This window comes from Lacerta agilis, chromosome 9 (genome assembly GCF_009819535.1).
Source record: "Lacerta agilis isolate rLacAgi1 chromosome 9, rLacAgi1.pri, whole genome shotgun sequence".
Classification (NCBI taxonomy): domain Eukaryota; kingdom Metazoa; phylum Chordata; class Lepidosauria; order Squamata; family Lacertidae; genus Lacerta; species Lacerta agilis.
The window spans coordinates 13,730,256-13,758,038 of NC_046320.1; the positions used below are offsets into that span (position 1 = coordinate 13,730,256).

Genomic DNA, 27,783 nt, shown 5'->3' on the forward strand with positions numbered 1-27,783 from the left:
TAGGGAGTCTTCTCTTCTCATGAGGTGGCCAAAGTACTGGAGCCTCAACTTCAGGATCTGTCCTTCTAGTGAGCACTCAGGGCCGATTTCCTTGAGAATGGATAGGTTTGATCTTCTTGCAGTCCATGGGATTCTCAAGTCTCCTCCAGCACCATAATTCAAAAGCATCAATTCTGGGCCATCAGTCTTCTTTATGGTCCAGCTCTCACTTCCATACATTACTACTGGGAAAACCATAACTTTAACTGTACGGACCTTTGTCGGCAAGGTGATGTCTCTGTTTTCTAGGTCCTTCTAACTCTATGATGATAATTTCCCATGTGCATCACCCTGAGTTCCACGAAGACGTGAGGTGGGAATCAATTGGGATTAATATAGATATGAATGCAGAAGGCGGAAAATGCAGGAAGCCATAAATTCCTAGCCCATCATTAAATTCAAATACATTAGGCTGTTTTTTTGTGAATCCTTCTAGAAGCATAGTGATAAGGAACCTAATTGCAAAGTCAATCTATCCATTTGTAGGAACATGTTCAATATGATTCTCCACTGCAAAAAAATGGCCATTTTCAAGTTGAGGTCTAGGGAATAATTATAATGAAATTTCCTAACAAAACCAGAAAACTCCCCAGTAGCGGGGGAGTTTTGATTTGATAAAAGTTCCGTTGGCACTTTAAATTGCAGTAGCCATTAACCTTGGCAGTTTAAATTCTCCCCTTTCATTTTTATAATACAGAACTAATCTATTTTTTTATTTTATGCTTGAGTTGTTCGATTAGGTCCTGGCTTTACCAGTCTTACACAATTTACTTGAACTTCTAAATGAATAATCCATGCTTTTAAATATGCGTATAAAAAAACCCAACCATTGTTGAGATAACATTATTTAGCCTTAATAGACTTTGAATGCCTCTCTCCCTGCCCCCTCACATACACATTTTATGCAAGGTTTTTTGTATTGTTTTGTTATTTTTACTCATAGGAATAACCCCTATTATGGGTCCAAGCTTGTCCAGGGGTACATTCCATAGAAGTTAGCAGAATTTGCTCTGCCATAAATTAGAATATTTCCACTAGAGATGAGTGGCTTCATCCAAATGTATCCCAGAATTAAGGGGGAGAAACCAGAGAAATTTCCAATATTCCCTTTGGAAGATCCAAAAACCATGATGAGAGTGAGGTGTCTGTGGTTTCAGTCCCAGAAGTGCAGCAATTGACACACGCCATGAACCATTGAGGCATCAAAGGAGCCTAATACATACCCTTCCATGGTACTAGACTCTCCCTTTTCTGCTGAAAAGGCACAAACCTGGGCAGTGTGAGTGGAGGTCCTAGGCTGCCCAGACAAGACCCCTCCCCCTTGTCCTACTTGCACTTTGACGTGCTTTTGAACTGCTAGGTGGGCGGGAGCTGGCACTGAACAATGGGAGCTCACCCCGTTGCGGGGATTCGAACCGCCGACCTTCCGATCGGCAAGCCCTAGGCTCAGTGGTTTAGACCACAGCGCCCCCCATGTCCCAATTCTGTAGTGAAACTTAATTGGAAATTTAAATAGGTATCTTTCTAACAAAAAAATCCACACTTTATATTAGTATTTGAGCTTCTGTAAAAAAACACACACACTGCTGATCGGCAGCGGGGAGAGGAGCGGGGAGGGCCTCGAAGCCCTCTCCGCCGCCGCTGCCAGCCTCCAGCAGGCTGAGCAGGTCTCCTCCGGGCGACGAGGCGCAAAGGGCTGCGGCCACCCGCCCGCAGTGGGGCGCAGAAGCGGCCCTGGCCGGAGTCTCCACAGGCTGAGGAGCCTCGGAGGAGAGGCAGTTGGGTCTTCCCTCGCTCGCCAAACAGCAGAGGCCTGGTAGGAATTTTCCCAGTTGGCTGATTGGCTGTTGCCATCTGCTTTTTGCCTACGGCGTAGCAACTAGTCACAGCTTGTAAGGTTGGCGGTTAGGCATTGGTCATTATGTGTGATTGGAGGGGTGTTAGTCCCTCCAAATGGTGGTGGTGTGCTGGGAATTCCGTTAAAGGAATCCAGGGGCTCATATGCTTTTGTCTGAAACCCCGGTAGGGGTCAGGGCCACCCAAGAGCCCCTGGGAACCACTGGGGAGAGGGAGGGTTCTGCCTACCAACCCCTATATCTCTCCCCAGTTGGGATTTCCCACTGCTGACACGTGGTCAGCTCTGTCCCACCGGACAGCTAGTCTGGACCAATGCCTACGCAACCACTCACATTGACTTCTAATTTAATAAAGTTGTGGCCTAAATTCTGCCAAAAACCCAATCAAAAATTATGTCTCATGTCTGAATTATTTGGGGGGTGGCATTGGGGACCTCCACACGCAACACACACAGCTCAGGAACTATATCCCTATGTAGTGAACTCCAAGAACCCCGATTCTCTCTCTTTCTCTCTACATCTATCTTCCCCTCCCAATGGGTACCCACAGCCAATCAGAAGGAGGCTGCAACTCAGCACTCTGGTGGAATTCCATGGCACTGCATCACCAAACTCTGGTCTAGCTGAGCTTTCTGTCACAGCATCCTAATGAAGAAGAGAGGGAGACTTTTGGATGAGCAATTATTATAGTTCTAATATTTCTATTGTATCTTCCTAGATTTTCCTGCCTATTTCCTGTTGTGTTGATCCTGTTTAATTGAAAGTTGAAAGAATATAACCCTAGTGACTAAACTGCTTATCCTTGCTTAAGTTATTTTTTAAAAAAATTATATACCACCCTATACCAGGAGGTACAGTCCGCTCCTCTCACTGGCACTGGAGAATCTTTTCCTACACTGCACAAAACTCTTAAGACCTAGACTAGCCTTATTACCAGATTTCATCACCGTTGTTTATTTGGTCGTGTGGGTAGCTGGGAAAATTCCAGCTAAGAAGAAACGATGAATAATTTTTGAGGTAAGTGTCAAGAAAGCTCCCAGAACTTGAGGGGACCTCTACTGCACATTGTTCTATTATAGCTCTATATTCTGGTCCAGGTATCTTCAACCTTTTAACCCAAACATGCACTGGGAGACCAATTTCTTAATCTTTCACCACACATTTCCCAACGCACCATTTCCTTGCATCAGATTTGGACTCTGATTTGTGTATGTGTTTGTTGTTTCTTGACACTCACTTGGGATCAAACTATTTATGTGGTTGGGAGATCAGGACGACGGGCAACCTTATAGGGATCCGTTGTTCATCCTGAGCTGCTTTGTGCCCTATAAGGGAAAGTATACCTTAACATATGTTAGCTGCTTCACCCTTTGGGGCAAACAGTAGCTCTTAAACCCAACCCAACCAGCTTGCTTTTATATATTTTTAAGTTCGCAGATCTCTCGCTGTTACACCCAGCTGCCCCCTGGGATATTATCTGTACTTGTACTTTCTTCTAGACAGTGACTAAAAATACTAAAAATAGTGGTGGCATACCCTGTCTATTTCACAGAATTCTAGCATTTTGAATCTGTTGTCTTCACAAAGTCCATGCAAAATCGACTCTCAACTTACGCGGCGGCTACATTCAGAAGCCAAAACCATGCATAGTTGATACACTCTCTCTCTGCACCTCCAAATGCTTTTCAAAGGTGAGTGCTAAATCCCAGGTGAGTGCTAAATCCCAGGGCCGGATTTAGGTTTGATGAGGCCCTAAGCTACTGAAGGTAATGGGGCCCTTTATATGTCCAGCTGTCCATTGTCAACAACAAATTGTCACTGTTTTTTGTGTTGAATGTATGCTATATTGTAATTAATGGACCTAATAGGTATCTAAAGCCATTTTATTTGTTTTTTTATCTTATATTTTGGAAACGTACATCCAGGTGTTTTTTCCTTTAATTTTTTTGGGGGGGCTCCCAAGAGAGCCGGGCCCTAAGCTATAGCTTGTTTAGCTTATACATAAATCGGGCACTGCCAGCCCCTGTTATATTTTTTATGTTTTTTGGCCAAGTGCAGAAAGCTGAATTCTCACAAATTAAATGTAGGTGAATTGTGAGTTGACTGCATTGCTGTTAGGTGTGGGGCAAAAGCCATGGTCATTTATACAGTCCCAAGCAAGCAGTGCATGTTACTTCAAAAATTATCATACAATAAATTGGGCAGGCTGGGTAGCAAAACTCGAATAAGTGGTTCCCATATGATCAACTCAGCAACAATGCTAGCTAGAACAGAAGGGAGTTTTATTTCTGCTTTAGGCAGTCAATTAAATTTTCTGTCATTGGGAAAGTAAAGGCTTTGCTGGCAAAAGGGGATTTATGAGATACTGGGAGTTGTTAGCTGCTTGCTCGCGAAGCCATATAACCATAAAGAAATCAATACAGGAGACAGACCATTTTGCTCAGAAGTGTTTTAATGCCACTTTTTCATTTTGGAAATAATTTTTCCATCATCACCAAAAAGGAATGGGATGGGTAAACATCAGCGGCGTGCTAGGTTGAGGAATTATTGTGTTTCCTTCAGGAAGATTCACATGCATACGTTGCCTGAGATAAGCAATTTGGCTCACAGCCGAATGTGTGAATGGTATCGGTGGAAAGGAGCACTTCATCTTAGCTGGTGCCAAGCGCCAGAAAGATCTCTCTGTGGTATATGATCTGTGATGGATTGACAAGTATTGATGTTACAGATTTAAAGAAAAAGGGCTTTTCCAGCAAAAGGAATATCAGGGCACCCAGAAACACCCGCAACATGGTGTCATGGACCGGCTGGATGCAGAAGAGTGGAGGAAGGCACCAGCTAGGGAACCCCCCAAGGGAAGAAGGCTTAGAGCCAGGGGATTGGTAGTGGAACAACCATGAGTGGTCAGTGGAAGAAGAGGGAGAAGACAGAGAGGAGGAGGTGTTGGAAGCTGAAGAGGCAACAGGGCAGGAGAAGAGGGGCAGGAATAAATCATACTGGTGAAGAAGTCCAGGAGTCTCCTTCTCTAGTTGCAACCAGCCTTCCCCCCAGTCTCCCAGAACCAAAAAAAGGTCTGAAGAGGGAGGCACAAAGACAGGCATGGCAAGATACTTTCAGATTGGTTGGGAAGGACCCAGGAGGGGAGGAGACTTAGAGAACTGTGGGGAGCCAGGGAGCAAATTGGGGCAAGATCTACCTGGACAAGTTGCTGTGCTCACTCGGCCTGGCCTTTTAGAGTTAACTTAGCTGACACCATGTGATTTATTGCTGACATGTCCCGACACATGGCAACAGGACTGAGGTTGCCCTCACAAGCCTCTGGGGTAGCAAAAATGGCTTGCAGATGCCCTGAGGCAAAGACAACATTGAAGGTAGCCAGTGTGGTGTAGTGGTTAAGAGCGGTAGACTTGTAATCTGGTGAACCGGGTTCGCGTCTCTGGTGAACTGGGTTCAAGCTTTCACTGCTGGGATTCAGCAGATTCACCTGAGTGATCCTGCAACACTATTAATTATATTTATTATTATTATTATTATTATTATTATTATTATTATTATTATTGAGAGCCAGTGTGGTGTAGTGGTTAAGAGCAGTAGACTCGTAATCTGGTGAACCGGGTTCGCGTCTCCGCTCCTCCACATGCAGCTGCTGGGTGACCTTGGGCTAGTCATGCTTCTTTGAAGTCTCTCAGCCCCACTCACCTCACAGAGTGTTTGTTGTGGGGGAGGAAGGGAAAGGAGAATGTTTGCCGCTTTGAGACTCCTTCGGGTAGTGATAAAGAAGGATATCAAATCCAAACTCTTCTTCTTCTTCTTAAGTCATGGGCATCGAGAAAACTTCTAATGAGTAAATCCCATGAGTCCTCCCCAGTTTTGCTCTCCTCATTCACAATATAAGGATACCCTCATGATTCCCCCAGACTCTGGGAAAAACTTTGGAAGGGCGATTTGAAGTTCACAGCATGTTATTCCTTGAAGGGGAACTACCTGAAAATGATTTATAGATGGTATTTAAGTCCAAGTAGACTTGCTAAAATGTATAAGCCCGAATCAGATAAGTGCTGGAGATGTAATGAGGTTGAGGGTACGTTTTATCAGATGTGGTGGACTTGTAAAGGATAAAAGAGTATTGGGAAATGATACAGTGTCAAAAAAAGGTTATTTATGTATGCCACTACTGCGGCCCGTGTTTTGCTAGTCCAAAAATGGAAAACCAACCAGGGTTGGTTCCCAACCAACCAGGGTTGGTTCCCAACCAGGGAAGAATGGCAACTTAAACTGATGGAATACACGCAGCTTGCAGATTTAACATATAGAATAAGAGAACAAGAAGAACATACATTTAAAGAAGACTGGAAAAATGTTTACTGAATATATGGGTGAAAATTGTGTACATTTAAAAACGCTGGTAGCATTAAAATAAATTCAAGAGTGTAAATAGGTTCTGATGGACGTAACAATGGAATACTGAATGTTTTAGTTCATGTAAAATATGCAGGGGCGTATGATATGCAAAATGATCCACGGAAAGAGAAGAAGGGATGTCACTGATTTATGGTTGTTTAAATGAATAGTTTGAAATGTAAATTAGAATTTTTTTAAAATAAAAATTATGATGGAAAGGAAGGAGGACATGGATGGAGTTTCAATGCCTTTCCCTTTAGTCTCAGGGTTTTGCTCTGCAATGCACCACTTCCCCCAAGCAACAAGCCTCGAGCGATGAAGATACGTGCAAGTATCTTGCCACTTACAACCAGTGCATAGCAATGTAGAATAATTCTTTAAATAAGTGCACCTGGCACTCTCAAGGAAATAGCCGGGGCACCATGTCATGCCTGTGAATCAGAAGGTTGGCGGTTCGAATCCCCGCGACAGGGTGAGCTCCCATTGCTCGGTCCCTGCTCCTGCTAACCTAGTAGTTCAAAAGCACGTCAAAAGTGCAAGTAGATAAATAGGTACCGCTCCAGCGGGAAGGGAAACAGTGTTTCCATGCGCTGTTATGGTTCGCCAGAAGCGACTTAGTCATGCTGGCCACATGACCCGGAAGCTGTACACCGGCTCCCTCGGCCAATAAAGCGAGATGAGCGCCACAACCCCAGAGTTGTCCGCAACTGGACCTAACGGTCAGGGGTCCCTTTACATTTACCTTTCACAAGTCTCAGCTAACCCTCTGGGGGACTGCATACTATAGGTGGGTACTGCCACTTTCTTACACACACGGTCACAATCACATAGGGCACACCCACGGAACATACACATGCATTCAGCTCTGCCCATGCTATACAGGTAAGCTAAGAAGGGAAATGCTGAAATGCTCAATCCATTGACCGGGTGTGAAATGATGTGCATTCCTATCAAGGTACAGTACTACTTTATTTTTTATTTTTGCTGCTGCCATCAAAATCAGTAGGTTCTCAGGGGTGGGGAAGATTCCCCCCCCCCCCGGGAACCACTGAACCCATTTCCATTTCACCTAAATTCCACTTGAGGCTTCCATTCAATTGATTCTCACAAACTCTTGTTTTGAAATTACAACCCACCCGAGTTGTATCACCTTTCAATTCGTTTCCATATCTATCTATCTATCTATCTATCTATCTATCTATCTATCTATCTAAATGTTCAAGCTGGGTGTTTGTTGGTGAGAGCCTTGCTCCGTAACTGCTTGACCAATTCGCATCAAATTTGGACACAACACCACATTCCTAAATGGGACTGTTCTTAGCTACATGGGGTATACAAATGTCACACCTGTGCAAGGTAAAAACCCATTTTTTTTGGACCTCAAAACTCAGCCAGCTGACCCTACCGGGCATGCTGGGAAAAGGATCAACAGGAAAGGTAACAAAACATCGCCCTCCAGTGGCGGCTATACTGGTACTGCAGCTCTTCTTCAAACGTCACTGCCACCATCCAATGAAAAGGCAGATCAACCACAAACGTTGATATTGCCTGGCAACCGCGCCCGCCATTTTCTGCCGCACCTCGCCCGGCTCAACAGCCAGGAGAACGAAAACAAACAAAAAATTGCCTACAGAGATCCAGGGCACAATAAAAAGCCGCGTCCATAATTTCCTCACTCACCTCGGCCGCTTTTCCGGCCTCCACCCTAGCCGGCAGACCCCGACAGGCCTTAAAGACCGCTTTCTCGGCCTCCATCGCTGACGCAGATCCAGAACATACAATCGAGAAAAAATAACTCAAAAACTTCAATAGTACTAAGGATAAGTGGTATACAAGAAGACAAAAACAAATGGGAAAACAGAAAAGACCCAACCTGGACTTAAATGCTTAAACCTGTACAGAAAGGTACGATTTCTCTTTTATGCTGTATCTTTGTTTCCCATTTCACTAAATCACCCACAGCAATGCGTGGCCGGGTCAGCTACTCCAAGTATATAATCCAGTGCTAAAGTCAGCTAAAAATGAGTCAGACACTGTTTCACTTCAGGGCAGCTTCCTGCAGAGCCAATACTTCCAAAAAAAGGTGAAAAATCATGCAAATCTTCACAATAAGCAAAAAAAAATTGCCTGAGACTGGTCCAGCATAGGAGATGATTAACAGATTCAGAATTTTCTTCATTCCACTCACCTGTTTAAACTACCCATCTGCAGAATTACAGAAAATTCAGGCATCACTCCAAGTGTTTTCAAATGGCTATAGTTGCCACCTGCCAAATCCCACAGGATCACACATTCCCCTTTCCCCATCTCATTCCTCCCCATGGTAATCTGCGTTCGGTTAAACCACCACAGCTCTCATATATTTTGCTAGCTCTCTTCAAAGTCCAAATGTGACACAATTTTACATGGGGAGGGGGGGGGAATTAAGATGAGGTTTTGGTGTATTTTTAAACCCCCTAAATAAAGATACAAAATTTTAATCCCCTGAGTTCAAGAATATGTATACGCCGCACCTGTTATCACTAAAGCATAAATGGGGGGGAAAAAGAACCAAATTATAGCAGACTGCCGTTCTGGTCGCCCATCTCTAAAAGGATACAGCAGAGCTGTAAAAGCTGCAAAACAGGACAACCAAAATGAACAAAGGACTGGTTTGCCTTTAAAAACTTGAAGTTTTTGGTGCTTTTTAGAATTGGGGAGTGGATAATTGACAGAGGTTTTTTATTATTATCAGGAGTGGGGAACCTGTGGCTATCCAAAGTTTGCATCCATTGGGTCAGGGATGATGGAAGCTGTAATCCAACCATCTGCAGTGTCACTGCTCCCTGTTCCTGCCCCTCATATTTTATTTGGCTTTTAAAGCCTTCCTTTTCCATGCCCCATGGCAGCCATTTTATGACTGGTGGCTACCACACATATGCTGAGAATTACACGTGTGCCCATCTGAAAGGCCACAGGTCGTTTATACACGACAACGGCTGCAAGAATATTATTGGCACAATACGCAACAATGGCAGCAAGAATGTTATTAGCACAGAAATGGAAGCAAGAAGAATTGCCGACGAAGGAAGAATGGCAGATAAAACTAATGGACTATGCAGAGTTGGACAAGATGACAGGAAGAATTCGAAACCGGCGGGACCAGGAATTCCTGAAGGATTGGACTAAGTTTGAAAAATATCTGAAAGACAATTGTGAACAAAAAATCACGCTAATAGGCTTGCAAGAAGTTTTGTAAAGTTAACCTTAGGAAATATTATGGAATTAGTTTTGGAAGGTAATAATTAATTGTTGAAATAGAAAGTAATAGTGAGGGTGGAAATACAATAAGAAATTAGTAAATTTGAAAATCCTGAGACGTGGTTGGTGGAAGTCAAAAAGATGCATAATACATGAATGTTAATGAATGTTTAAAAGAATGTATACAAAATTTAATAAAAATTATTACCGGTATATAAAAAAGAATATTATTGGCACAGAAATGGAAGCAAGAAAATTTACCGACAAAAGAGGAGTGGCAGATGAAATTAATGGACTATGCAGAATTGGACAAGATGACAAGGAGAATTTGAAACCGGCGCCATCAGAGGTTCTTAAAAGACTGGAGAAAACATGTGGACTATTTGAAAATCAACTGTAAACAATTGACTACGCTAGTAGGATTGCAAGAAGTCTGGTAAGGAGGACTATATGAAATATTGCAGGGAAAATTTATGAAAAGGATTATTAGTTATGGATTATTAAAAGTAATAGTGAAAATAATGAAATGCAGGAGTTAGTGATGAAGATGGAAAATCATTAGACAGAGTTGATGGAAGTCCTAGGCTTATAGCCAAAATATTGTACAGGATAAGAAGAGATGTTAGGTGGTGTTTGGAAAATATATGAAAAAAATTAATAAAAATATATTTTTTAAAAAAAGAAAGGCCACTGTTCATCCATCTCTAGTTTAGATACATGTGATGTGCAGGGAAAACAGCAGAAATCTCTAGACAGACAGCATAATTAAAGATTCAGGTAGGTAGCCGTGTTGATCTGACGCAGTCGAAATAAAAAATTTAAATATTGTCCTGTAGCACCTTAGGTAAAGGTAAAGGACCATTAGGTCCAGTCACGGACGACTCTGGGGTTGCGGCGCTCATCTCACTCTATAGGCCAAGGGAGCCGGTGTTTGTCCGCAGACAGCTTCCGGGTCATGTGGCCAGCATGACTAAGCCGCTTCTGGCGAACCAGAGCAGCGCACGGAAACACCATTTACCTTCCCGCTGGAGTGGTACCTATTTATCTACTTGCACTCTGACATGCTTTTGAACTGCTAGGTTGGCAGGAGCAGGGACCGAGCAACGGGAGCTCACCCCGTCGCGGGGATTTGAACCGCCGAGCTTCCAATTGGCAAACCCTAGGCTCAATGGTTTAGACCACAGCGCCACCCGCATTCCTAGCATGCACACAAAAGCTTATACCCAGAACAAACTTAGTTGGTCTCTAAAGTGCTACTGTACAATTTTTTTCTGCATAATTAAAGACAGACCCACAATTAAACAGAGGAATTTGCTTCCCCAATGTGTGGTGGCGACCACCAGATTAATTTACTTCAAAAGGTGGTTGGACAAACTCAAAGAGGACACGTGTATTAATGTACCCTAGCAACTGACGGTTAAACAGCCCCTCCAGGTGCATAGGCAGTGGTCCTGCCCTTGGTGATGCTGGGAGTCCAAGGGCATCCATAGGGCTACAGTTTCCCCAGCTACGCCGCATACGACTGTGGGTGTGAGGCATCTCTTAGCTGCTTCATATTGCCATTTCCCCAGCCAGTATTACTAATGCACGATCTAGTGTGAATACCTCTCACATTTTGATGACAACATTCTATCTCCCGCTCCCTCATAAAGCATGCATTATTCAATTGCCAACAGCGCTTATTAACTAGCAAGCTTTAGTCTAGTATCACACTGCTATCCTTCCACAACGTTTGTTGATGCTGCCATCTTGTGGCCACAAGCACAATAGTTAGGGCTCTATTTATTCCCCAACCCCACAAAACAATGGCTAAGATTTCGAGGGTTGCAGCCAACCTTTTGGGCTGTTAAATAGCTATGCATATACAGCATCCAGCCCAATGAACAGCATATGGTGTAATCTCTTCACACACACTGCTGTCTCTGTTGTGCACCTTTCTCCTTTTCTTTCCTGCATAGAATTGTTGAGTTGGAAGGGACCGCAAAGGTGATCTAGTCCAATCCCCTGCTATGCAGGAATCTTTAGCTCAACATGGGGCTCAAACCCATGACCCTGAGATTAAGAGTCTCGGGTTCTATCAACTGAGCATTCCCCAGATGTGGGTTTGTAGCTCAGTTGTTGGGGAAAGACAGTAGGAATCAAATGGTGCTGTTTTTTTCTGGATTGTGTCGCACATAAAAAGGTAAAGGTGAAGGACCCCTGGACAGTTCAGTCCAGTCAAAGGGGACTGTGGGGTTGCGGCACTCATCTCGCTTTCAGGCTGAGGAAGCCAGCATTTGTCCACAGAGAGCTTTCCGGGTCATTTGGCCAGCAGGACTAAACCGCTTCTGGTGCAACGAAACACCACAATGGAAGCCAGAGTGCATGGAAATGCCATTTACCTTCCCGCCGCAGCAGTACCTATTTATCTACAGTCATACCTTGGTTCTTGAATGCCCAGGAACTCATACATTTTGGCTCCTGGATGATCAAAAACGTTCTTTTGGAAGCCAAATGTCTGTCGGGGCTTCTGTGGCTTCTGATTGGCTGCAGGAGCTTCCCGCAGCCAATCAGAAGCCACGCTTTGGAAGTCAAACGTTTTGGAAGTCAAACAGACTTCCATAATGGATTCCGTTCAACCTCCGAGGTATGATTGTGCTTGCACTAGCATGTTTTAGAACTGCTAGGTTAGCAGGAACTGGGACAGGGCAACCGGAGCTCAACCTGTTGTGTGGATTCGAACCACTGCCGACCTTCTGACTGGCAAGCCCAAGAGGCTCAGTGGTTTAGACCATAGCGCCACCTGTTTTGCAAGGCTGTTGCATACTGAATGCCCACTTGTTTTAAGAATGCCCTGCCCATGGAAATGTAGGAGAACCATTCCTCCATCTTGACCGGGATCGGCAACGTGCGCCCCATGGGCCAGAAGTGGCCTGCAGAGGCCGTTTAACCGGCCCACGAACCACCCCAGAACTAAGCTGCCCACTCAGCGAGTCTCAGTGTGCTGCGCTAAACAGGCACAGTGCGGTCCGGGGACTCTCTTCCACAGCTCCAGAAATCGCTTCTGCGCATGCTCAGATGCCGAAAATCGCTTCTGCGCAGTGCGATTTCCGGCGTCCCGCTGCACCGGTCCGGCCCACAGAGGATCTCTGCGGGAGTGATCTGCCCAGGCAAGGTAAACCTTACCAACTCCTGGTCTTGACCTTCTCCCCAGCATGCCACACTTTTTATGTATATGAAGGGAGGTTTTTTATGTGGAAGAGTATTCTGTGATCCACTACCCTCACCAGAAGCTTGATGTGGTAAAATTTACAAGAAGAATAAATAAATAAAAATTCCATGTTTTTTGCTGCATGTGTGGAGTATCTCTTTTTTGTATGCTTTCACTGTGGATCATCATGATGATGACATTCCTTAGTTGCGTACCAAGTGTATTTCAGGATGCAATTATTTTCTCTGAAGAACACCCCCCCCCATGCCAGCACTCAATATTTGATATCTCCAGATACAGCAATATTTCAATGGGATTTGTGCTGCATCACTGTTCCATTGCTGATCAAGAGAGACACATTTTCCTTCTGAGAGTTTAATCGCCGATAGCTCAAAAGGGAGAAATGAGCAGGAAGAGATGGAGTCCAGAAGACGCCTTTGCTAGCAAATGATTTTGAAAGAGCTACAGGTGAAACTCGAAAAATTAGAATATCATGGAAAAGTCCATTTATGTAAGCAATTGTTTTCATTAGCTACTGGAGTTTAATATAAGAGATAGACTCATGACATGCAAAGCGAGATATGCCAAACCTTGTTATAATTGTGATGATTATGGTGCACAGCTGATGAAAACCCCAAAGTTGAAATTGTTAATTTGGGGTTCTCATATTAGTTTCACCTTTTAAGTTGAATTACTGAAAGAAATGAACCTTTCCACGATATTCTAATTTTTCGAGTTTCACCTGTACATGACGACTTTGAAAATAGCTGTACGTCTGAAACACACTCATCTAGCTACTGTATAAACAAATCTGTATCTCTCCAAAGCTGCAGGGATACTTTTCTCCAACATGAGGCTCAAACCCATGACCCTGAGATTAATAGTCTCATGCTAGGCTGCAAAGAGTTGCTAAAATGCCTTCTTCTTCTTCTTCTTCTTCTTCTTCTTCTTCTTCTTCTTCTTCTTCTTCTTCTGCGATCACTTGTAGCCGAGTAAGATTGTCTTCCATAAATACGGTTTTAACAATGAGTCTGTAAGTGACTGTGGAGGCCAATTCTGGATCCACACGTCCTTCCACAGTGGGGACATAGGTTTCCGGCAGGAGTTGATCACAGTGTGGATTTGCCAAGCATGCCTTCCTCTTAGCACGTTTCTCCCTTGCGTCCTGAGTTCGAGTGTCTTCAAAGCCCATGACACCTTTGGTAAAGGCTGTTCTCCAACTGGAGCGCTTGCAGGCCAGTGTTTCCCAATTGTTAGTGTTTAGACTACATTATTTTTTTAAGATTTGCCTTGAGGCAGTCTTTAAACCTCCTTTGTTGACCACCAGCATTACGCTTTCCATTTTTAAGTTTGGAATAGAGTATTTGCTTTGGAAGACGATAATCAGGCATCCGCAAAACATGACCAGTCCAACGAAGTTGATGTTGAAGAATCATTCCAGTTACAGGTGGGTAGCCGTGTTGGTCTGCCATAGTCGAAACAAAATAGGAAATTCTTTCCAGTAGCACCTTAGAGACCAACTGAGTTTGTTCTTGGTATGAGCTTTCGTGTGCATGCACACTTCTTCAGATACCCTGAAGAAGAAGTGTGAAGTATCTGAAGTATCTGAAGAAGTGTGCATGCACACGAAAGCTCATACCAAGAACAAACTCAGTTGGTCTCTAAGGTGCTACTGGAAAGAATTTCCTATTTTGTTTTGAAGAATCATTGCTTCAACACTGGTGATTTTTGCTTCTTCCAGTACACTGGTATTAGTTTGCCTGTCTTCCCAAGTGATGAGTAAAATTTTTTGGAGACACCGTTGATGGAATCTCTCTGTGTGCCTGTGTTTCCTGTTGGCTCTCACCCCTTCTTTACGCTGTGACTTAAGCCATTCCCATAGTTCTCCTGACTCTCTTCACTGGCAGCATGGTGGTGACAAAGAGAGGTACCAGCCTGAAGGCAGGGCCCCAGAAGCCCCACTGTGCTACAAAGGCCTCCCCAATGACTCTTCTGTATTTTGCCCTTTATCTTCAAGCAAGGACAAGCCATTCTTTCTTTGTAAAAATTTCCCAGTGATGACAGGAAGAACACCACAAGATGAATGATATTAATTAAATCTTATTCACACCACTGTGTTGACAGTGCTGGTTGCATGGCTGACAAGAAAATAAATGAAGGGAAGGCACTACAAGTGCAGGGGCAGTTTAAAAATAAAAAATAGGCTGCATACGCACCATGCATTTAACAGGGAACTGTAGTTTAAGGGAGCTGGGAACTGTAGCTCTATGAAGGTAACCTTCAGTTCCCAGAATCTTTCATCCGGAGAGGGAGTTTTGTGTTTTGAAATTTCTATTCTGCTTTGGAGTGCTCAAAGCTTTGGAGTGCTCAAAGCAAACTAAGGCCCGGGGTCAGATCCAGCCCAATCGCCTTCTAAATCCTGCCTGCGGACGGTCCGGGAATCAGCATGTTTTTACATGAGTAGAATGTGTCCATTTATTTAAAATGCATCTCTAGGTTATTTGTGGGGCATAGGAATTTGTTCATTGTTGTTGTTCAATCGTTCAGTCGTGTCCGACTCTTCGTGACCCCATGGACCAGAGCACGCCAGGCACGCCTATCCTTCACTGCCTCTCGCAGTTTGGCCAAACTCATGTTAGTAGCTTCGCGAACACTGTCCAACCATCTCATCCTCTGTCGTCCCCTTCTCCTTGTGCCCTCCATCTTTACCAACATCAGGGTCTTTTCTAGGGAGTCTTCTCTTCTCATGAGGTGGCCAAAGTACTGGAGCCTCAACTTCAGGATCTGTCCTTCTAGTGAGCACTCAGGGCTGATTTCTTTGAGAATGGATAGGTTTGATCTTCTTGCAGTCCATGGGACTCTCAAGAGTCTCCTCCAGCACCATAATTCAAAAGCATCAATTCTTCGGCCTTCTTTATGGTCCAGCTCTCACTTCCATACATCACTACTGGGAAAACCATAGCTTTAACTATACGGACCTTTGTCGGCAAGGTGATGTCTCTGCTTTTTAAGATGCTGTCTAGGTTTGTTATTGCTTTTCTCCCAAGAAGCAGGTGTCTTTTAATTTCATGATTGCTGTCACCATCTGCAGTGATCATGGAGCCCAAGAAAGTGAAATCTCTCACTGCCTCCATTTCTTCCCCTTCTATTTGCCAGGAGGTGATGGGACCAGTGGCCATGATCTTAGGTTTTGTTTTTTGTTTTTGTTTTTTGTTTTTGTTTTTGATGTTGAGCTTCAGACCATATTTTGCGCTCTCCTCTTTCACCCTCATTAAAAGGTTCTTTAATTCCTCCTCACTTTCTGCCATCAAGGTTGTGTCATCAGCATATGCAGAGGTGGGAACTGGCTGGACTTTGGGTTTTTGACCCTGGACCTGTTGGTCTACCAGACTGCACACTAGCATCTGTCATGAGATTGTGGACTCCAGCAGAACTTGCCATCAGTTTGGGACACCCTGCTCTTCAGTGTACTTGGTAAGAGTTTTGCTCCACCTCTGAAGGCAAGAACAGCTCTGCCTCGGGTTGCTTTTCTCCTGTGAGAGAATGGCAATATGGAGCTAAGGCACTAACGGCACATAGAGTTGTCTCTTGCCAGACAGTCCTTAACTGTCATGATACATATTCTAGCATCTCCAAATGCAAGTTTATCACATAATTCTAACCTTGTGTGGGTGCTCTTCCCAGAAACCACAAAGGACAACACATGCTTGTAGAGGCAATAACTGTCAGAAGCAGAAACAGTAAGCAATGCAATTACCTCCACAGACAAATTTTCACTGGAGACAGATGAAATTATAATAGCTTCTAACAGAAATATAGAATTTACCAGATGGTACACAGAGCTACTGGCTTGCTGCCAGAAGGACGCTCATTTGTCAGACGCTGCCCTGAATTCCATATCCATTTTCAGAGCCAAGTACAGCAACTCGTCATATCTGCTAGCTGCCAATATTTTCAAGTTTTAAATCTGTATCTTATGATAAACTATTCTGTAAAGTAATGAATGCGTAACTAAAACATCTTGATTCTATTATGGGGAAAGTGTCTTGCCGGAGACCTTTTTAAACAGGTACTTAGAGATTCCATAATAAGGGTATAATTGGCATATGACATATTAAGTATCATCTTGGGACCTGTGAATTCTGCCAGCTCCACCTCACCAGCTGTGGAACAAGTAATTCCATTAATTTTCTCTCAGTAGCATTAAACAACACTCCATTATGAATCATTTTATGCCTTTAAATTCAGGACTAGGCACAATCCCACCCAATCTTTGGTCACATTACAGTGTGACCAGGAGACTGCTGCTATTTGCGTGCGTGCGTGTGTGTACACACAAACTGGGGGCAGCCCATCCTGTCTCACCACCTGAGGCAAAATGGAAAGGTCCCCCCACCTCTGCTTAAGCCTTGCATGATTGCAGTTTCTGGTGAGATCTTACAAGAGGTCCACAAGATCTCACTGGAACCCAGAAGCTTCTCCGGTGGTGGCAGCAGTGGCAGTGGCCAGATCTCACCAGAAGCTGCCGCTTCTTCTTCTCCTCTGGCTGCCTCAGTCAGCTTCATGGATGGGCCAGCCTTGACATACACACGCACCACTATGGGCTGTGTCCCTGCTTGCCAACCCCCCCCTACCTCCCTTCCAACTCACCAAACCACCACTTCCAGCTCCCCAAAGTCTCCTGCCCTCTCACCTCCCTCCTTACACAACACTATCAGCTGTTGAGGTGAGGCTCCATTGCTCTTCCAACTTCCCAACCCTGCAGGCCACTGCTGCTTGCTGAGAGGGGGAATATGTGAAGAGTGAAGCACTCAACAAACACATCCCTCTCAATAAGCAGCAGTGACTTGCAGTGCTGGGATACTGGGAAGGGGCATGGGGCCCTGCTGTGCAGCCTCACCAGTTGCTATTGCCCACCCCTCCCCCCAGAAAAAACCCTTCAGCAACAGAGGGAGAGGAGGAGGAGGAGAGAGGGGTGACAGTGAAGCAGGAGTGGAGAGCAGTTGCCCCAGCCTCTCCTGATTGTTTTTCTGTGGGTTGTCTGGGGTGCAACTTCTGCCTCTGAGAGCCAGTGTGGTGTAGTGGTTAAGAGCGGTAGACTCGTAATCTGGGGAACCGGGTTCGTGTCTCCACTCCTCCACATGCAGCTGCTGGGTGACCTTGGGCTAGTCACACTTCTTTGAAGTCTCTCAGCCCCACTCACCTCACAGAGTGTTTGTTGTGGGGGAGGAAGGGAAAGGAGAATGTTAGCCGCTTTGAGACTCCTTCGGGTAGTGAAAAGCAGGATATCAAATCCAAACTCTTCTTGTTCTTCTTCTTCTTGCCCTCTGCTGCTGAGGAGCTTCATTTTTAGAGTTGTTGTCACACTTTGAGTTTACAGTGCCATCTCTCTATAGCAAAGCCAATTGCAATGTGACGACACACTTATATTTTTATTATATGTCGGCACATGCTGTTTGGCCATCTCAATTGTTAGGGGAGAGGGGGAATGGCCATGGATGTTAACCAAAGAACCTTAAGAGTTCTTAAAGACTGATGGATGGTAGGGCTGAGCAATATTAGGTTTTCAACACTGCGGTGCATCACCAGCCGAAGATCGCAGTTTGGCAATATACCGCGATGTGGAAAGCTGCATTGACCCCAGTCTGTGAGGCCCCAGGTGAAAGTGCTTCAGCTCCCACCATGAGGGTGTTGAGGCGCTTTCACCCCAGGTCAGGGTGAATGCAGCTTGGTCCCAGCCCCCCAGCTGAGCTAGACCGCCACTCCCCAAGACGGAGGGAGCCCTGTGTCAGAGTCTGACAGGCTCAGTTTGCAAGGCTCCCTTCGCCTTCGCCGGCAAGGTGCGAGGGGTGGGCAAGCAACCTCCTCCTCCTGAGAGAAAGAGGCCACTTGCTCGCCCTTCTCTTGTCCGAAGGCAGAGGGAGCACTGCAACGGAACCTGGCAAGCTCTGTCGTCAGGGCTCCCTTCGCCTTCTCTGGCATGGCCCCTTCAGCCGGGGAGCTCAAAGGCTCTTGCCACCTGGCTGAGCAAGTTCGCCGCCCATCTGCCAGAGGAACAGGGTTTTATTTGTGAACCTTAGCCTGGGATCACAAAGCCTCCCGCTCCCCAGCTGAGGGAGCCCAAATCCTTCTCGCACTTACATGCTAGCAGGAGAAGGATCAGGGCTTACTCAGCTGGGGAACGGGAGCAGTTTAATGGATCCCCAACCCCATCATTGGCTCTCATGAGCCGATGGCAGGTTGGGGGCTCCATAAAACTGTAGGCTGAGGCGAGGGCAGCCATGCGCTCCTCAGCCAAGCAGTTTAAAGAAAAGGAGGGAGGAAGAAGCTGTATCGGCACCTGGCCAATGCAGCTTGATTCTCCCTCTGCGCTGGCATGAGGGGCAGACCGTAATGGCCATTTCACTCAGCGGTATATCGCTGGTGAAACCATCACAGCTCAGAGTTCCTCTGCCTCCAGTGGTTGGCTGCAGCTTGTTTCTCCCTTGCTGCGCTGGTAGCAGAGAGACTCAGGAGGAGCAGCGGTTTCACTAGCAATGTACTGCTGAGTGAAACCACCATTGCAGTTAGCCCCTCATACAGGTCCTGAGTGATATATTGATATACATCTGAAAGCAGCCCTGTTTAGGGAAGCTTTTAATGTTTAATAGATTATTGTATTTTAACGTTGTCGTATTTTAACGACAAAGGTCCGTACAGTTAAAGCTATGGTTTTCCCAGTAGTAATGTACGGAAGTGAGAGCTGGACCATCAAGAAGGCTGATCGCCGAAGAATTGATGCTTTTGAATTATGGTGCTGGAGGAGACTCTTGAGAGTCCCATGGACTGCAAAAAGATCAAACCTATCCATTCTCAAAGAAATCAGCCCTGAGTGCTCACTAGAAGGACAGATCCTGAAGTTGAGGCTCCAGTACTTTGGCCACCTCATGAGAAGAGAAGACTCCCTAGAAAAGACCCTGATGTTGGGAAAGATGGAGGGCACAAGGAGAAGGGGACGACAGAGGATGAGATGGTTGGACAGTGTTCTCGAAGCGATTGGCATGAGTTTGGCCAAACTGCAAGAGGCAGTGAAGGATAGGCGTGCCTGGCGTGCTCTGGTCCATGGGGTCACGAAGAGTTGGACACAACTGAACGACTGAACAACAACATTTTAACGTTCTGTTGGAAGCCGCCCAGAGTGGCTGGGGAAACCCAGCCAGATGGGCAGGGTATAAATTATTATTATTATTATTATTATTATTATTATTATTATTATTATTATTATTATTCTATATCCCAAGCCTAGCAGATCATTTCCCTGATGGCTAGAATCTGCCTTTAACCAGGTCCAGGAGGCACCTCTCAGGGTTAAGAAGAGGGATACAGGAAATTACTGGAGTTTTGATCCGGAGAGAGGAACACAGGGAGAGCACCAGCTGGAGATGGAACCAAAGGGCAGCTTTGCTGAAGAGCTGCATAAACTGCTCTCTGGGCATAGCAGATAATAATCTAATAATCTATCAAATAATCTATCAAGGCAACATTGTGACACCTTTGAGACCATTGCATGCAATTAAAATCTCTTTTAGATGCAATGTGTAGCTGCTAGGTAGGTGGGCTCCTACAATGGAAAAATGCAACTTCTCAAGGTAAGGCAAGACCTTAAGTAAGAAGAATATAAAACCTACAGAGATTATGAGTGCGCTCTCAAAGTAATAGAATTTATACGCAAAAAGGGAGAGAAATTTTGAAGTCCCACTTCTAGCCTAAGGAAGCACATTCAAGTCATTTTAATGAATTCTAATGCCTGGTTTGCACTTATCCTTTGAGGGTTTTTTGGAGCAACATTTGAACAACCCTGGTAATATAATCCTTAAGCTGTCTACGCAGATGAAAGTTTTGACCAAGTAGAATACAGTCTGAGAACATGCACTTGTAAGGCACAGTCCAACCCTATTACATTTACTCTGAAGTAAATCCCACCAAGTTCAGTGGAACTCAGAGGAGAAGTGTAGAGTTATGGAAAAGAGACTAAGCTGCAGGAAGTCGACTCCCATCTGAGACATGTTCATTAATTTCTACAGGCCTATGCTGCATAAAACTTAGCTGAATATTACCCAAGGTACACAAAGTGCTTTGAAGTCTAGCTAGCCCTCCCCCTCCCTTTTATCTGAGCATTCATCCCCAGCTAAAAACTGAGGGGAATTTACATGACTTACAGGAGCGGGTGAAATTAATTAACTTTAGGGTGGCATAGCGGGTGGCGCTGTGGTCTAAACCACTGAGCCTCTTGGGTTTGCTGATCAGAAGGTCGGCGGTTCGAATCCCCATGACGGGGTGAGCTCCCGTTGCTCAGTCCCAGCTCCTGCTAACCTAGCAGTTCGAAAGCATGCCCAAAAGTGCAAGCAGAAAAATAGGTACCGCTCCAGCGGCAAGGTAAATGGCTTTCCGTGCACTGCTCTGGTTTCGGTGTTCCGTTGTGCCAGAAGCGACTTAGTCACGCTGGCCACATGACCCGGGAAAACTGTCTGCGGACAAACGTCGGCTCCCTCAGCCTGTAAAGTGAGATGAGTGCCGCAACCCCAGAGCCGTCTGCGACTGGACTTAACTGTCAGGGGCCCTTTGCCTTTTTAGGTGGGTTTATATTTAAAGCAGACTTGATCAAGTGTTTTTCTCATAACAAGAAAATCAGCCACCTTGTCTTTAGAGGAAATTCCACACCACCCAAAAATTCTACAGCCCCTCCCTCTCCCACCCCTATGCTGAAAATACTTCACCCCTGTGTTACTTTGAACACTCTACTGACCTGAACTGACCCCTGACCATCAGGTTCAGTCGTGTCCGACTCTGGGGTTGCGGAGCTCATCTCGCGTTACTGGCCGAGGGAGCCGGCGTACAGCTTCCGGGTCATGTGGCCAGCATGACTAAGACGCTTCTTGCGAACCAGAGCAGTGCACGGAAATGCCGTTTACCTTCCCGCCGGAGTGGTACCTATTTATCTACTTGCACTTTGACGTGCTTTCGAACTGTTAGGTGGGCAGGAGCTGGGACTGAGCAATGGGAGCTCATCCCGTCATGGGGATTTGAACTGCCAACCTTCTGATCAGCAAGCCCTAGGCTCCGTGGTTTAATGCACAGCGCCACCTGGGTCCCTGAACACTCTACAGTACTGTATAAATAGGTACATCACAAGTAAGGCAGTAGCACTGAACAGCAACTGAATTACCCCCAATATAAACTTCACATTGATATGGTTGATAAAATGCCCTGTCAGGCCCATGTGCAAAAAGCAACAACATCCTGTATCTGAAGAAGTGTGCATGCACACAAAAGCTCATACCAAGAACAAACTCAGTTGGTCTCTAAGGTGCTACTGGAAAGAATTTTCTATTTTGTTTCAAATAAAAGAGAGGTGCATTTTAGATGATTCACCACTAGGTGGTGATAATTCAACACGGACCAATGTCACCTAGTCTGAATAATTCAAAGTGCAGACTGAAAGTTGCATTCAGAAATGTAAGTTTCAGGTATAGATATGAGGCCGACATACTAAATGCAGTGGAAATATTCTTTTTCCACGTGGCGTTCAATGATATTTAAATACACAATCAAGAGTTTCAACTTTCCTTTGTCTGATTCTAAAAGTTTTAGTTCTTGCCTTTGGTTTTGTTTGTTTGTTTGTTTACTACTTTTCTGCAAACTGCTTTGGAGAACTTGGCAAGAGTAGTCAAAATGCAGTACAAACATGTGTTTATAAATGCAATTTTAAAAACAAGCCTCATGGAAACAAACGAGATTTTCTTCCAAATGCATTTGCTCATTATTAGGGAGTTAAAAAAAAAAATCAGACCAGGTGCAGCGGGCATGATTCTTATTTCATTACTTACTAAATTTGCATACTGCCCTTCACCCAAAGATCACAGGGCAGTTCACAACATAAAAATGAGAATGCAAAATACATAATGAAACATGGGGCTACCTTTGAAGGGGACTTGGAAACCACGACTAATCCACGATGCGGCAGCTAGACTGGTGACTGAGAGCAGCCACCGAGACCATATAACACCAGTCCTAAAGGATCTATACTGGCTCCCAGTACGTTTCCGAGCACAATTCAAAGTGCTGGTGCTTTAAAGTCCTAAACGGCCTCGGCTCAATACCTGAAGGAACGTTTCCACCCCCATCGTTCAGCCCAGACACTGAGGTCCTTCTCCGAGAGTCTTCTGGCGGTTCCCTCACTGTGAGAAGTGAAGTCACAAGGAACCAGGCATAGGGCCTTCTTGGCAGTGGCACTGTCCCTGTGGAATGCCCTCTGTAATTAATCAGATCTAAGTTAAGCGATGTTCAGAAACCCACGGTGTTTTAGGAGTTAATGGGCACCCCAGTTTGAGTGGCAGATACCCCTTGGGAGGCAGGACCTTCCGCTCTTTAAAAGGAGGGAGCAGCCATTAGTGTGGGGAGAGTGGTGACTGGAAGGAGGGTGTGGGACCAGGTCAGGTTAGGTTAGGATCATTGAAGATGTGTATATGTTACTGAAAGAAAGAGTTTACACTGTTATGAAACTAAGCTTATGAACCATCACTGAAACCGTTATGTTCTGTAAGAAATAAAGACCTCTTATTGTTGAGCTAAGAAAATATCGCCGTTCATTTGGTCCAGCGAGTTATATAGGCTCTTGAGGAGGTGAACTCAGGGAAAGGACAAAACTAACCTGAAGGGTGATAGTTTGTATCTTGGAGTTCCCTCAGGAGAGGCTAGCAGGCGGAAACCCTGGTATTGCCACAGAGTTGCTAAGAGGGCTTAGCCAACTGATATAGTGAGGGGATCTAATAAGGAGAGACCCCGAACTGTAGGCAAAGGAGAGGTTAACCCCTGAAGCCCTGAGCAGAGGATATAACCGGCCATGGCCGCTGGACAGGAAAACTTCCGTTACTAAGGGACCCCCAGATTATAGATAAAAGGGGATCCAAATAAGGGACCTCAGATGGACAGGTGGGGTGCATTGTAATTTGACCCAGAACACCTGATTAAAAATTCACTTAGTAACAAGGGGAGAGTCTGAAGTGGAGGTTCGTCGCACCCTCCCATCAGAAGCCAAGGTGATTTTAAAAAAAGACACAACTTTTAGAAGACACCTGAAGGCAGTTTTGTATTGGGAAGCTTTTTAAGGTTTAATGTTTTGTTATGTTTTGTTATGGGTAGGGTACTATTATTATTATTATTATTATTATTATTATTATTATTATTGAAATGCTATCGCCTGTGGCCTAAAGATGTGTAATGAAGGCACCAGGAGAGCCTTTCCAGGGGAGAGCATTCCACAAATGGGAAGCCACCTCAGAAATGGCCCATTCTCACATTCTCACATTGCCACTCTCCTTCTAAATGTTGCCATGCAGCCTTCCAGATGTTGTGGGATTCCAATGCCCATCAGCTGCAGTCCAGCAGTATTTGAAAGGCCACAGGTTTCCCCCTCCTTGGAGCATTGTCTTATAATCTGTCGATTGCCCAACTTTTTATACCCATCTAATGGCTAAGTCAACTTCCCTGTGGTCACATGCTTTCAGTGTGTTGACACACAGCATGCAAAGTGCATCGCTGATTATTAATTATTGTTATACTTCTTTCTATCGCCTGTGTGCTCACTGGAAGGACACATCCTGAAGCTGAGGCTCCAGTACTTTGGCCACCTCATGAGAAGAGAAGACTCCCTGGAAAAGACCCTGATGTTGGGAAAGATGGAGGGCACAAGGAGAAGGGGACGACAGAGGATGAGATGGTTGGACAGTGTTCTCGAAGCTACCAACATGAGCCTGACCAAACTGCGGGAGGCAGTGGAAGACAGGAGTGCCTGGCGTGCTCTGGTCCATGGGGTGATGAAGAGTCAGACATGACTAAATGACTAAACAACAACAACAACAACAACAACATACTTCTTTCACAATCAACACAGCATAGGCTTGGTCTTGAAGCATGCAAATGTTGCATGTTGTCTTCTGTTTACCTTGAGGAATGATTCACTTTGGGGCCAGCCCATGGGGTGGGGGGTGGGGGTCATAGGACAGTCACTGCATATGCACACACAGTTCCAAAGATCAGAGCCTTAGCACTGGAGAATGACTCAAAAGAACTTCATGGGAAGAGGATTTCACTTACCCCTCTTCTCTCGTTCACAGTGGGAACCATAAATTGACAGTGAAACAGCAAGTCCCTTCAGGCAGCAATCTTTCATCTATGACTATTAGATTTAGATCAGCAGAGTCTGACCCAATGCAACACGGAAAGTTATTATGTTGCGTGTCCTCAGGAAGCGCTTATAGCTAGAGGGATAGAATACATGAATATGCTACCTGAAGTTTCATCATGGGCAGGGGGTGGGGGGTGGGTGGGAGGAACGGGACAGAGAAACCCCGAGGCTAGGAAAGGTTGATGAGGAAAGGATAATGAGCCAAGGCAAAATGAATATAAAATGAATATAAAATATTATTATTATTATTACGGTATTATTACTATTACTATTATTAATATCCCACCCATCTGGCTGAGTTTTCCCAGCCACTCTGGGAGGCTCCCAATCCAGCGTTAAAAACAATACAGCATTAAATATTAAAAACTTCCCTAAACAGGGCTGCCTTCAGATGTCTTTTAAAAATAGGATAGCTGCTTATTTCCTTGACATCTGATGGGAGGGCGTTCCACACGGTGGGCGCCACTACCAAGAAGGCCCTCTGCCTGGTTCCCTGTAACCTCACTTCTCGCAATGAGGGAACCGCCAGAAGGCCCTCGGAGCTAGATCTCAGTGTCCGGGCTGAACTATGTGGGTGGAGACGCTCGTTCACGTATACATGACAGGACCGAGGCCATTTAGGGCTTTAAAGGTCAGCACCAACACTTTGAATTGTGCTTGGAAACGTACTGGGAGCCAATGCAGATCTCTCAGGACCGGTGTTATATGGTCCCAGCGACCACTCCCAGTCACCAGTCTAGCTGCCACATTCTGGATTAATTGCAGTTTCCGGGTCACCTTTAAAGGTAGCCCCATGTAGAGCGCATTGATGCGGAATTATGCAAAACTCAAGTGTCATGTGATACAACTTATGTCTACACCGCTTCTCGGTCAACTGCCGAGTGAAAAGTGAGAATTCCATGCTAGAGATATTAAGAAAGGAACTGAAAATAAAACTGCCAATATCATAATGTATAACAAAATGTGTAAAATACAATATTGAGAAGTGGCTCCTGTGGAAAAATCTGTTCTTGAGTGAAGGTTTCGTTAGGAAGTTGAAATGAACAGCCCTCTCCTTGAATTCATAATTCAGTGTATCTTTAAAGAGCACAAACAACATATATGCCCTCTACAAAACCGTAAATAATGTTGCTCTGCAAACAAATAAAGCTTGGGTTTCATTCATCGGATTGCTTTCTAGAGAGTTAGGGTGAAGAGTGTTGCACCAGGATTTGGGAGACAAGGGTTCAAGACCCCACTCAGCCATGAAAGTCACTGAGCGGCCTGGCAGATAAAAGATGAACAGCTTAAATCTGAAGAAGTGTGCATGCACACGAAAGCTCATACCAAGAACAAACTTAGTTGGTCTCTAAGGTGCTACTGGAAGGAATTTTTTTATTTTATTTTGTTTTGACTATGGCAGACCAACACGGCTACCTACCTGTAACAGGTTAAATGGGTTATGGTAAACTGAGCAAAGGTCCTAGGACATAACATACAAATGGCAGATTGGGAGAGGCTTTGGAAAACGGATTTGAAATTATCAGCATGTTGTACGCTAAAATAAAACTGTATGAAAATGATGTACTGGTGGTATTTGACTCCTTCTAAGTTATCTAAAATGTACAGAACAAGTTCAAATATCTGCTGGAAATGTAAAGAAAAAAAAAGGGTTGTTGTTGTTCAGTCGTTTAGTCGTGTCCGACTCTTCTTGACCCCATGGACCAGAGCACGCCAGGCACGCCTATCCTTCACTGCCTCCTGCAGTTTGGCCAAACTCATGTTAGTAGCTTCGAGAACACTGTCCAACCATTTCATGTGGTGGACCTATGTGATAACAAAATCATTTTGGGAAATGGTATAAAATGAACTGGAAATAAAATGTTTAAAACATCATTTGTCAAAACAAAACAAAACCCAGAAGCTTTTTTATTAGGAATTACAGGAAGCGACATTCCGAAAGACCAGAAAAGACTGCTTGTGTACACGACGACAGCTGCACAGATGTTACAAGCCCCAAAATGGAAAGAAACAACAGTCCCGACTAGGGAAGAATAGCAAGCCAGATTGTGAGACTATGTTTAAATGGCAAAATTGACCGGGAAACTCAGGAATCAATAAGACAAAGACTTTTAAAAAGAGTGGGGGAAATTCATAATATATTTAGGAGACCATAGCAAACAATTAAAAACGTTAGCTGGACTTTAAGAATCACTTGTAAAAATATAAAGACTGAAGGTCACTTGGAGAAATGGAAATTGTGGAGAACGTGTTGATATGTAGTTGTAGACTAATTGTTAAGGACCCATGTAGGGGACGGGGGGAAGTCACGAGATTCAGAGAATCTCAGAAATCGATTACCGTATGTAAGGGGGAAAAATTATTTTTCCTATTTGTAAAAACCAATATAGAATATTTCAAAAAAGAAAAAAGAAACTCACTGAGTGACCATAGGCAAGTCACAGCCTCTCAGCCTAGCCCACCTCACAGGTTTACTGTGAGGAGGAAATTGGAGCTTGGAAGAGCCATGTATGATAGCTTGAGCTCTTTGGATTAAAGGTGGGATATAATCCCTCTCCCCCTCCCCAGATACAGTCAGACTGCATATCTAGTGACATTCGCAGCCAACGATTCTGCAATCTGTGTTTCAGAATCAATACAATTAACCATTCCATGTGGTTTACACTCCCAGATTGTAGCCTAAATATGTAATTTAACCAATGGCCACATGTATCCTTAGGGATCAGAAAAAAATTCCATCACTTGGGAAGACAGGCAAACTAATGCCAGGGTACTGGAAGAAGCAAAGATCACCAGTGTCGAAGCAATGATTCTTCAACATCAACTTGCGT

General features: G+C 44.7%; 1 protein-coding gene across 1 annotated transcript in view; it reads right to left on the reverse strand.

Annotated features, from left to right (window-relative positions):
* The window catches only part of KCNIP4 (potassium voltage-gated channel interacting protein 4), a 359,055-nt gene that overhangs the window by 275,224 nt on the left and 56,048 nt on the right, over positions 1–27,783 (reverse strand). The window lies entirely within an intron of this gene.